Raw genomic sequence first — 12,265 nt, 5'->3', positions numbered from 1 at the left:
AATTGTAGACATGAAAACTGGAAGAAGCCATACAGATCATCATGAGAAAAAAGAGAACCCTAGAGAGGGTGGCACAATCTCCTAAGGCTCATGGACAGAGGGAGAGCTGAGACCCGGAGGCGGGGCTTCTTCTATTACTGCAGGAGACTGCTATCAAGGTCTTGTACATGGACCACTGGACTAACACAAGTCATAGCATTTATTTCCAGTTCAGCTTCCGATGAATAAGCCACTTGTCTATGCCAACATTTGTGAAGCCTTATCCATCGAACAATCACTGAATACCTGTACCCTGTCCCAACATATTCTGGTCACTGGGTATAAAGATGGAAGTCTTCAGGATCTACTTACTAAATGTCCCCAGGCCTAGCTAGACATTTAAATTTAAAGACCTTTTAATAGAAAGGCCCAACTCTCCATGACTGAGTCCCAAGTTGCTCTCCTGGGCATTTATCGCCCTCACCTTGGTTATTTTAGGGAGTCTCAAGACGGGGACATGAGGGTTAGGGTTTTGCTGGTAGTCTCTCACAGACATGTTCCCCACCCACCCCCAGGACCTCATTTGGGAAGTCAATGGTCCAAAAACCATTCGAGGAGATATGATGGTCAATTTCATGTGTCAATTTGGTTAGGTCAGATATTCGGTCAAATACTATTCTAGATGTTTCTGTGAAGATATTTTTAAATAAGATTAACATTTTAAATAAAGCAGATTACCCTCCATAGTCACTCAGTTGAAGGCCTTAATAGAAAAAGAAAAAGACTGACCTCCTGGAAGGTGAGGGAATTCTGCCGGCAGGCTTGGACTTTGGACTCAAACTACAACTCTTCCCTGGGTCTCCAGCCTGTTGGCCTACCCTGCAGGTTTTGGACTTACCAGTCTTTGTAATCATGTAAGCCAATACCTTCAAATTCTCTGTGTCTGTCTCTCTGTTTTTGCTCTGTCTCTCTCTTTCTCTCAACCTCTCAATCTCTCTCTCTCTTCCCCCTACTCTGTGGATAGATAGATAGATAACCTCCTTTTATCATTATAGATAGATAGATAGATATCTAGATCCTTCCTATTGATTCTGTTCTCTCTAACTCACACAGGAGGAGAACCATCGCTAGCACAAGCCCAGAGAACCCTATCTCCTTGCTACTCTAGTGACTAACTGTGCTGCTACTTCACAGCCACCCCCAGACCCTGCCTCTTTGTCCTGGGACAGAAATGGGAGGATGGATGCCACCCTCCTCGACTCTGTGTCAAGCTTGCTTGAATCAACTAATATGACAAAGGGATGCAATGCCTAATGCAAGAAAGACTTCTAAAACTTCTTAAAACATTTTCTTTTACTAAAATAAAACTATGAAAATAGGAAAATAAATAAAAATAGCATTAATAATAATTTATAGATTTAAAAGTACTCATAAAGACTCTTGCATACTTTTCCATTTTCCATATTTTACTGTCTGGACACTTTTCAGATTTGCCTTCCCTATGGCTTCACAATGATTTGCTTGTAAATCAACACTTTTTTGCAGATAATAGGCATGCTAAAAAGTTTTTTCTTCTATGTTGGATCCTTCATCCACATATTCAGTGTGTTTGGCACTTTTTGGCATGGACTTGTGGGGCTTCTCTCTCATGTCCTATTGTGGTCCCAGGGGTATGGAATAACTTGAATAAAATAGTAGCCTCATTACGTATTACGTGAGAAAGGTGTTATTATCCCTATGGTACGGAAATGGAAACTGAGGTTCAGAGATGTCCGATAACTTCCCTAATATCCTTCAACTTGAATGTCCCAAAGCTGGCCCTGAACCCAAGGCTATGTGGATCTAAGCCCACACTGACTTCTGTGATTTAGATGATTCGGATAATTTTTATTTAATTAGCTCAGCCTAGCTGAGCAGTGACTTGCCGAGTTTGTGCCACCACACGTAAGGTCATTCAACACCTTGTCCGTGTCCATGATAACCTCACGGCCTGGCCTGTGCTGTCTGTTCCTCTTAGATGTGACCCTGTTCTCTGCCTCCTCTCAAACTCAGCCAGCTGGTTGGTCTCCAGCCTTTGTTTACTTCCCCTCAGCTTCCTTGATCTTTCCCGAGGCTTCAGTGCTTCTTCTCTGCCTTCTGCTGTACCTCAGTTTTCTATTCCTCACTCTTAGCTGACTCCCAACAACTATTTTTTTCACCTGATTATTCTTAACAGAAATGAGTTTCACGTATATGAAGCAAAATTTTCATGGTTGCAAAAAAAGGCACCGTATTAGTCAGCACAAGCGACTGAACCCCAATTCAATCAGTTTTAGGGAATGAATTGGCTCAGGTACCTGGGATGTCTGGGGATGCTGCCTCCAGGCATGGCTGTATCAAGTGGCTCAAGCAATGACATGAAGAGTTTGTCTGTTTATCTTTTGACTTGGTTTGACTTCTCTCAGATAGAATCTCTCCAATGTGGCAGCAAGAATGCCTTGGCATATCTAGGTTCCTATCCTACCTCTCTTGATCTCAGGGCAAGAGAAAGAAACTCACCCCTACCCCACCCTCACCCCCAGCTCTCATACAAACCCCCATAATGATTTTGATTTACCCTGTTTGGGTTGCATAGCCATCCCGTTGGCAAAGAGGTGGGGACATGTTTGACAGCCTCAGGGACATGACACAAAATTGGTGTAATGTTACCCATTACCTTTAGAAAGGGAAGTGATGACTATCCACCTTGGTCCACATAACAAACTTTCCCTGAGGAACACTCATGACAGCAGAGAGAACACGAGTTCTCCACTTAACCCCCATGATCACCACAGGCTGATCTGGGAAGATTTACCCCCCATTTCCAGCTGGCTTGGGATGGGAGGAGGCCCAGCATTAGAGCCAGACAGGCCAGGAGAGAAGAGCCAGAGGCCACAGGCCACCGTATCCGGAAGCCCCTCCCTCATCATAAATGTCCCAGTGACCCAGGGACCTGCCTGAATCCCTGGTGAGGAGTGTGGAGAGTGTCCAGTCGCTCCTTCCACTGTTTCCCCTACCCAGGCAATCTCAGGGACAGTTTTCAATACACATATTCCCAATGTCCTTCTTTTTTCTCCCAGATCTAAATGATGATGGTGATGGCGCTGCTAATGACAGTGACAGAAAACTAAAGCTCACTGAACACCCAAGTACTGCTCAAGATGCTTAAGAGGCATTAACTCATCTAATCCCCGCAACAACTCTGTTTTACAGGTAAGAAACTGAGGCATAGAGAAATTAAGAAATTTGCCCAAGATCACAGAGCGAGCAAGTGGAGAGCTGGGCTTTGTACTCAAGCAGTCCCTTAACAGATAATGAAAATGAATGTTAACTGAGCACTTGGTATGTCCCAAGTGCTTTAGAAGGATTATCTTTAATTTCTACAGCAGTGCAACAATGCAGTGACTATTATCCTTACTTCACAGAAGAAGAGAGTGAGGTGTAGGAGGAGTAAGTAACTCGCTCAGTCCCCAAAGCCTGCAGGGACCCACCCCGCTAAGTAGTTGGGAGCCGGTGCTGAACAGCAGAAAGATATATCTGAAGCTGCACTTCTGGAAAATGAATCTGGCAGCAGCGTAGAAGAGAGACTGTCTTTTCTCGGCTCAGTAGTACCAGCTGGAAGATCTGACCACAGAGCCAGCAAGGGGCAGAGCTGGGGTTAGAACCACATCTATCTGATTCCAGTGCCTGAGTTCATATCCCCTCGGCCAAGTGGACTGAAGCTGGATGAAGGCTTAGGCTCCACAGCCCTCTTCCCTCATTGTGGGTGTTCTGGTGCCTCATGGCCCCGCTGTGCTTCCTCTTGCTTTGAACCCTTCTATTGGCCCATCTCAGCAGCAGACAGTTCCTCTGAGTCAGATATGCTCAGAAAAGCCCAAATCCGCCACCAGTTGGAGCTGGTTAGGCTGCAGTACTTCCTGTTGAAATGGGTCCTGGGGGCAGAAACTGCAATGTCATTTATACTCAAAGCTCTTTATTCGTGGGGCTTTATAAAACACAGAAGGCCGAGTCCTGTCTCACGGAGCCAACAGACCACAGACGTACATAAAATAACAGAGAAGAATAATAAACTCTCCCCCCTCTCCTTACACCATAACTTCCATTCTGCCTGAACAGCCCCCTCCGCTGCCCCTTTTGTTTCTTTCATTACCTTCCTCTGAGCAGGCTTATTACTGACACAGACACCTAATTAACACATCAGGTTTCCCCTTTTCCAAAAAGTCTCAGAAATTTGCCTGTTCCCTGATGCTGTTCACTCGAAGCCCCCCCTGCTGTCTTTATTTGTTCTGCTTTTCGTCCTGGCTTGTATCATTTGTTCCTCTGTATTGAAAGCTTGTCAGCTCATGGAACCTGGCACGTATTAATTAGGAGGATGGTCCAGCGCACGTCGCAGCTTGATGGAAAGCAAGCCTGAGTGGGGAACTAGGCAGAGAATCAGAAATAAGCGGAAGCAAGCAGGAGTGGGAGACGGCTTAAGACCATGACCCAATTTTCAGGCCCAGGGCGACCAACGGTCGGCCTTTTTTTCCCCTTTTTTAAAATAAATTTATTTTTGGCTGCGTTGGGTCTTCGTGGCTGCGCACGGGCTTTCTCTAGTTGCGGTGAGCGGGGGCTACTCTTCATTGCGGTGCTCAGGCTTCTCACTGTGGTTTCTCTTGTTGTGGCGCACAGGCTCTAGGAACACGGGCTTCAGTAGTTGTGGCACGCGGGCTCAGTAGTTGTGGCGCACGGGCTTCGTTGCTCCGCGGCATGTGGGATCTTCCCGGACCGGGGCACGAACCCATGTCCCCTGCATCGTCAGGCGGACTCTCAACCACTGCGCCACCAGGGAAGCCCTGGCAGGCAGATTCTTAACCGCTGTGCCACCAGAGAAGTCCCAACAGTTAGCCTTTTGTGCCGTGATTCTTTACTTGGGCTAAGCCAGTCTTCAGCTTGTGCCATTAAAGCTCATATTGGGTCTCGCTTCTGTGCCTCCACCCAGTTTGTTTCCCTCGGCCAGGATGCCCTTCCTTCTGTCTTCCACCTCTCTGAATTCCACTGATTTACAAGGCCAAGATGAAGCCCCATCTCCTCCAAGAATCCTTCCATGATTCCTCCAATCCTAATTAACTTGCATTTTCATGACACTCTTACAGTATTTGTATCACAGAATCTAGCCCTTGACTATGTAGTCTTCTTAAAGAGAACTGTCTCAGCCTCTCCTTCCCTCAGTCTGGAGAGAAAGAAAAAAAGGGTTCCTCCAGACACAGGTTGAATAAGAAAGAGGCTTGTCAGGTGTTTTGGGTCAGACGTACCCCCAGAGCAGTCCTGCAGCCACTGCAACGAGGGCAGCAGGAGAAGAGCTCAGCAGGCACCTAAGATTATACAGCAGCTACGAAGGGGAATCACCAGCCATTGTTCAAAAGTATGACCAAGTATACACACCTCCGCTGCTGCCAGCTGCAACGGGGTGCCCACCCGTGAGGGAAGCAGCTCAACTGAAAACCAGCTTCTGCAATTTGAAGTGTCTGCCTTTAGAATTTTGGACTCATCTGAAATACCTATTCCTTGTCCTGTACACAGGTTTTAATACATGTGATGAACTACTGGGTGTCTCTGTGATCCCCTCAAAATTCTTTTTCCATTTCTGGATGCCTTACCCTTGGCTTCTATGTTTGCATCCCATGGCCAGCACCAGTGACTCTCTTCAGAAGACTGGAATTTAGATTCTCCTGGGGGGCCGTTGGTCGATGACCGGCTGGTACCCAACATGAAAGCTCAGCTCTCTGCCCAGAGTGGGGATCAAGTCTGAGGTGTAACTTACACTCCACGGCCCTCCCAGGGTCAGGCTGAGGCTCGGACTTGCCTGCAATGGCTCCCTGGCTTGGCTTCTTTGTGTTCTCTGTCCTGCCTGTCTGGCCTCCTACTCCCACCCCATCCCCTCTGATTTTCCCCAGGGAGCAACTCCTTTAAAAATTCCTTGTCTGTTTCTGGGAGAACCTGACCTAAGATAATACATATGGTGTTTTTCCTTTGGTCACTGGCAGTCATACGCCTCACCCCACCCTGCCAGGTCCACGTCTTTGAGTGATGATTGTCATTCTCTTTGAAGTAGCCCTGCAGGACCCAACTCCGAGTAAGGTTCACCACAGAGTCCATATTTCACCTTACATCATTGCAAACGTGCCCTCCAACCCAGTAAAAATCCACCCAGTCACTCCTAAGTGATGTGATAGCAGATACGCAGTCAGAAACCTATTTTTACTTATTCCATTTAGAAGATAAAATGTATCTTATTTTTTCTTCTTGGACTTTCCCCATTCAAAATAATTTCTATGGAATACATTTAAGGACATCAATGTACTAAAATGTTTTGTCTGTGAAAGAGAGGAACCATTAGGACCAAAAGGAGTCAAGGAGCTTGTATATATAATTAAGACAATGATGGTTACTTTCGATCCTGGGTAAAGGTTTCGTTTCATATTTATATCCCAAAGTTTGCAAAGATAACCAATTAACTGTCATCTTTCATCCTCCTAGAAAACAGTAATACCTTCGCCCTCTGTGGCTTTGGACGCTGTCAATGGAGTCACTGATAGATTTCATTCACTTTTCTAGATCCAGCGGTCCTGATACTGTGACTCAGCACATTGTGTTTCAGCACCCCTGGCCCTGCCCTAAACTCTTCTGATAAGCTACCAGTGAAGCAAAGGAAACATTTACCTTTCTGTTCTTGGTCACAATCACTAAACTCTTCCTAACTTCATTAAAATCTATCGCTAAAACCCCACCAGCATGCTGTCACCTTTGTTGCAGGTGTGCATGTTCACTTCCTACCTCTCCAAGCCCAAGGCCAAGCCTTGTAGTTCTGTCTTCCCCTATTTTGCTCGGCACGGGTCCAGAGTCACACCTGCCAAACGTATCAGTCTCATGGGAAATGAAAGTCTATCAAGCCAGGCAAATAGGGTCTGTACAGGATTCAACCTATTCATGGGTCCAGGCGACTTTGCAAGTTAGAGCCTCAACTTGGCAGCGGCAATGTACTTTTCTACAGTGTAATTTCTCACACTCCTTTAGCTATCTGCTGTAAGGTGCACTTGGTTTTCTTTCTAGCTCTATCGTTCTACAACTTGATCCATTTTCCTGCCTCCCTGAGATATTTACGTCCTCCTGAACTCAAGGATTTCAGTACTTCAGATTTCTAAGGAAGGCAGTTTATTAGGAAACCTGTGTTTACTCAAGTATGTGGCAAGTCCCACTTGGCCAGCAAGCTAAATGTGATTCCTTGAAATTTTCTTCCAAGCATGGACTCCAGGGAGCTAAATGTAACATTTAGTCATCAACAGGATAATTTAGGTTCATTCTTTCTACTTGACTTCTAAGAAGGGATTGGAGTTCACGCTGGTAGTCTCTAGAAAATGCAGCTCCCTTCCCACCCTGTAGCGGTACGTTATTATTGAAAGAGCCACCTATTTCCTGCGCTGGCTTCCTCTACGCTTTGGGACTTAGACACAGTGTCTTTTCAGACGTGCTGACTCTTTATGGCTTCGGCAATGTAATAGTGGATAAATGCCGTTGCCGTTTACCATTTGGGATTCAACTCCACGTCTGGATCTTGTTATGCAGGCATTTTCAGAGCATTACAGCTCAGCTGTGAAAGCACTCTGGCTTAAAGCGAAAATGCAGTAGAACCTTGCTAATCTAACAGCTTAATCACACTTACCACCCCTTCACAGCAAGGACTTAATAGTAAGACTCAAAGTGAGGCTTCATGTCTTCAGAATGCACAGGAACACATTCTTCTGATGACTGTGTTATCATAAATAATCTCCAACTTTGCTTATTGAAGCAAATGAGACATTACTTTACCGCTGTGCTATCCTTTTAATGCAGCCTTCAAGGATAGCTTCAAAATGCTGGAGAACTTGACTGAGATATTCTGCCTAATGCCTTGAATTCTATCCTTCAGTACCAAGACTCTGTGAAAATGTATTGTGATCCTGGGCCATTTTGTGTCTTCAGGTGCCAGAAGACAATCTTTAGAGGAATGTTCTAAACAAGGAATGTTTGGATTTAGATATGGAAATTCACACATATATAATTCTAATTATTTGGCCAGAGTAGCTTAGTACATTTTCTCTCCCTTTGGGGGTGAGGGAAGCTTTCATATTCATATTGAAGTTGTTTCCAGTTATCTAAACGATTTCCATGGCATATACTAGATAAATTTGTTTTCTATTTACCTTCTCGCCATTCATAAAACAGAGAGTGTGTTTCCAAAAGAAGAGAGACTGAAAAAGTGACCTATTGTTATTTTTGAAATCTAACTGATCTCACCTAAAATTCTACTGTCTCTAACCAGGAGATTACAGTTGAAAGTTTCTCTGTGTGTGTGTGTGTGTGTGTGTGTGTGTGTCCAAAATCGTTATACTCTTCTACATGAGGAAGTTTTTTACAGATTCCAGAAGACAGCCTTCAGTAACAAAGCTTAATGGAGATACAAGAGGGAAAAGTTGACGGCTCATGTTCACAAGTTCCCACGAAGACGACTACCAATCTATCCAACAAATATGTTTCTACTGAGTATAGTGCCTGAATCTGAGTGCAACACGAATACCCTGTACAGATGGATATGGCCATTTTAAGGGACTTAAAATGTGTTGATGGTTGGGGTTATAATCCAGTGTCGTGCAGGCTTCCCGTACATGGGGCTTTAGAATGCCCAGTCTCTGGTTATTTCAGAACAGGGTCTAGGTATGTGACTTGCTTTGTGGAGATCCCTTATTTTTTGGCAACAGGTTGCTCAAGACTTCCAAAGTAATTGGTGTTCTCTCTTGTTACTTCATCTATTCTAGCGATGACATTTGTCAAAGATGGAAAAGACACCTCAGAGTTTTGCCCTGACTCAAGTTGTCCCAAGTGATGTCAATTCAACATCACTCCTTATAAATAAATTACTACAGACCCAATCATCAGAACCAAAGTTTCTCTTCAAGAAAAGGGTATTTTTCCATATATGCGAATTGAGCCAGATATTTCTCTTGTCAGAAACTCAGCATCATTGTATGTGGCAGGAGAAACATCAGTAGTAATCCAGTATTCCAAAGAATTCTTAGCTGATACCTTCATCTTTGAGGGAAGGAATTCCTAGGAAATCAGTGGAGAGTAACCGCTGAGGTCTGCATCTCAACTTTTCTGGGTTTCATGATCAGTATGATCTTTCCAAGTGAATTCTTGGGAGTCTACAGAAAAATCTTTGCAAATTTAAAAATAATCCTTTACAAACATATGTGAAATTATGTCCCTGCCTTGCTCAAAACACTCCCCTGAGGGCTTCCCTGGTGGCACAGTGGTTGAGAGTCCGCCTGCCGATGCAGGGGACACGGGTTCGTGCCCCGGGCCGGGAAGATCCCACATGCCGCGGAGCGGCTGGGCCCGTGAGCCATGGCCGCTGAGCCTGCGCGTCCGGAGCCTGTGCTCTGCAACGGGAGAGGCCGCGGCTGTGAGAGGCCTGCGTACCGCAAAAAAAAAACAAAAACAAAAACAAAAACAAAAAACACTCCCCTGACTTCCCATGACATTCGGAAGAAAATTCAGTCTTCACCATGCCTCCAGGTTTCCTCATGGCTGGCCTCTGCTTGAATCTCTGGCATCCTTGCCCTCCCTCATGGCTTCTGTTCACCATGGCCTCCTTGATATTCCAGCCTCCAGCCTCGAGCCTGTGCACCCACTGTCCCCCTGCCAGAAGTGCTCTTCCCCCAGATGACTCACCCTACACCTGTGACTCGTTCCCTCATTTGGTCTCTGCTCAGATGTCTCCCCTCCTCAGAGAGGACCTCCCTGAACCCCCGTTATGGGCTGAATTGTGTCCTCCCAGAATTCATATTGAAGCCCTAGCCCTCAGCATCTCAGAATGTGACTATATTCATCAATAAGGCCTTTAAAGAGGTGATTAAGTTAAAAAGGGTTTGTAAGGGTAGCCCTAATTCGATATGACTGGTGTCCTAATAAGAATAAGAGATTAGCACAGACAAAGACACACAGAGATGACCAAGTGAACACACAGTGAGAAGATGGCCATCTGTAAGCCAAGGAGAGAGGCCTCAGAAGAAACCAAAACTGCTGGCACCTTGACCTTGGACTTCTAACCTCTAGAACTGTGAGAAAACACATTTCTGTTGTTTAAGCCGCTCTATCTGTGATATTGTGTTACGGCCACCAAGGTAATACACTCCCCCAGTCTAAGGGCCCTTCCCTGACTACTCTCCCCCATTCTGTGGTTTACATCTCTTCCTAGCCCTTGAGAGTACGAACTTATTTATTTATTTCATTTCATTTTTTTCTTTTCCATTATGGTTTATCACAAGGTATTGAATATAGTTCCCTGTGCTATACAGTAGGACCTTGTTGTTGATACTTTTTAAAATTGAGATTTAATTGACAGATAACATTATATCAGTTTCAGGTGTACAATGTAATGATTTGATATATATATATATATACTGTGAAATGGCCACCACAACAAGTCTAGTTAACATTCACCATTGCACATAGTTACAATTTTTTTCTTGTGCTGAGAACTTTTAAGGTCTATTTACTTTCTTAGCAACTTTCAGATGTACAATACAGTATTACTAACTACAGTCACCGTGCAGTATGTTACATCCCCAGGACTTAATTATTTTATAACTGGAAGTTTGTACCTTTTGACCACCTTCACACGTGGTAGGTGTTCAGTAAATATTTGCTTAATGAATTAATAAATATATTAAATAATGCACAGTAGTCTAGCTCTACAATAACTCTACTAGGAGCTCTGAGCCGTGTATGAATACAGATATTAAGGTCTTATGTTTAAATCAAATGAAGCAACTTATTCCCTAAATGTATAGAAACTTGGATTGAAATGATTATAATCCTGGCAGGCACCTCGGAAATGACACTGAAATGAAACTAAGAACTAGAAAGTTACTAAGTGGTAGCTGTGAATATGATATCAAAGTCAAGAACATAAACGGTTTTTCTTTCTGCTTTCTGGTCATTATACTATATTCGGAATAGTTAGGAAAAAACACACAACAAAGAAGCTAATGTTCTAAAAGGCAGAGATACTTGAAAGTCTTTGAACACCTCACCAGAAATAATTTAACCCAATAAGATTAAAATTCCAGAGCAAAGGTAGCAAAAATACAGAAAGGGAAGAAAGACAGTTGTAAGACCTCCCATTCCCACACACGTTTACCACCACGCTAATAATTAGTAGACGTGGGGTTCCCATAGCAAATAATTTCCATTTCCACCACCTGTAAGAAATAGCATTCCATCAATGTTCTCAGAAACATAGCTGGTCTCCATCACTCATGATCTGATTGGTCTAGGAACAGATAAACAATAGAGAAAAAATAATGATCCACAAGGATGAATCTTTACCATCATATAATCAATCAGCAAACATGTATTGACTACCTGCTACTATTTGAAATTCTATCCATGGTGTCATAGGAAAATCCAACATTATATTCAAAAGCTTCACGTGATTTATGTAGTCAAGCAAACCTACATTAAATGGATATTAAGTCCCTTGCTGGAATGTAAGCCAAGGCCATGACACCGATTCACCTCTGTATTTCAAGATCCTTACACCTAGCTAGGGCTGCAATAATATTTGTTGAATGAATAAATGAATATCAAAATAGAAGTAAAACTACGGCAGTGGCTCAGTTTCTTGAGTGACCCATGAGTCATGAATTCAAAACTGTTAGAATCTTTAAAAGGACTTTGGTCAGCAAGCTTTGTAGGGAAAAAGCAGGCTACTGGACATCCAATCCAAAGACAAAGATTCCCTACACTCAACCTCGTGGTCAAATATCATCCAGTGTCTACCACTGACTGCTTTGCTGGCAGCGGCAACGAATGTCTGTTATTTTGGTCTGTCCTGCATGGACTCCCTCCTTCTTTGAATACCGACATCTCAATCTGCCTTTCTCAGCCTTGATTCACACAGTTTAGGTGGAGCCAAACCCTCTCCCCACCCAGCGAAGATGGGCAATTGGCTCAGGTCAGGCCAAGCCAAGGTTGCCTTCCACTTGACCACAGTGATGGGTTTAGGGATATTAGGTGACTCAAGACAGGTCCACAAGACTCAAGGCCAGATTCATGCTGGGACTTCAGAGGGAAAAGCCTTGTCTTTTTACCAAACTCTAGACTTTATTTATTTATCTTCGTTTCTGTGCGCCACTTTCTCAAGTTGCGGCGAGAGGGGGCTACTCTTCATTGTGGTGTGCGGGCT

General features: G+C 44.1%; 1 protein-coding gene across 1 annotated transcript in view; it reads right to left on the bottom strand.

The window, feature by feature from the left end:
• EFCAB11 (EF-hand calcium binding domain 11) overlaps window positions 1–12,265 on the bottom strand; it is a 226,694-nt gene that overhangs the window by 16,830 nt on the left and 197,599 nt on the right. The gene's annotated exons all lie outside the window — the stretch shown is intronic.

Source organism: Tursiops truncatus, chromosome 2 (genome assembly GCF_011762595.2).
Source record: "Tursiops truncatus isolate mTurTru1 chromosome 2, mTurTru1.mat.Y, whole genome shotgun sequence".
In the NCBI taxonomy this organism is placed as follows: Eukaryota; Metazoa; Chordata; class Mammalia; order Artiodactyla; family Delphinidae; genus Tursiops; species Tursiops truncatus.
This window is presented reverse-complemented; position numbering and strand designations above follow the sequence as displayed.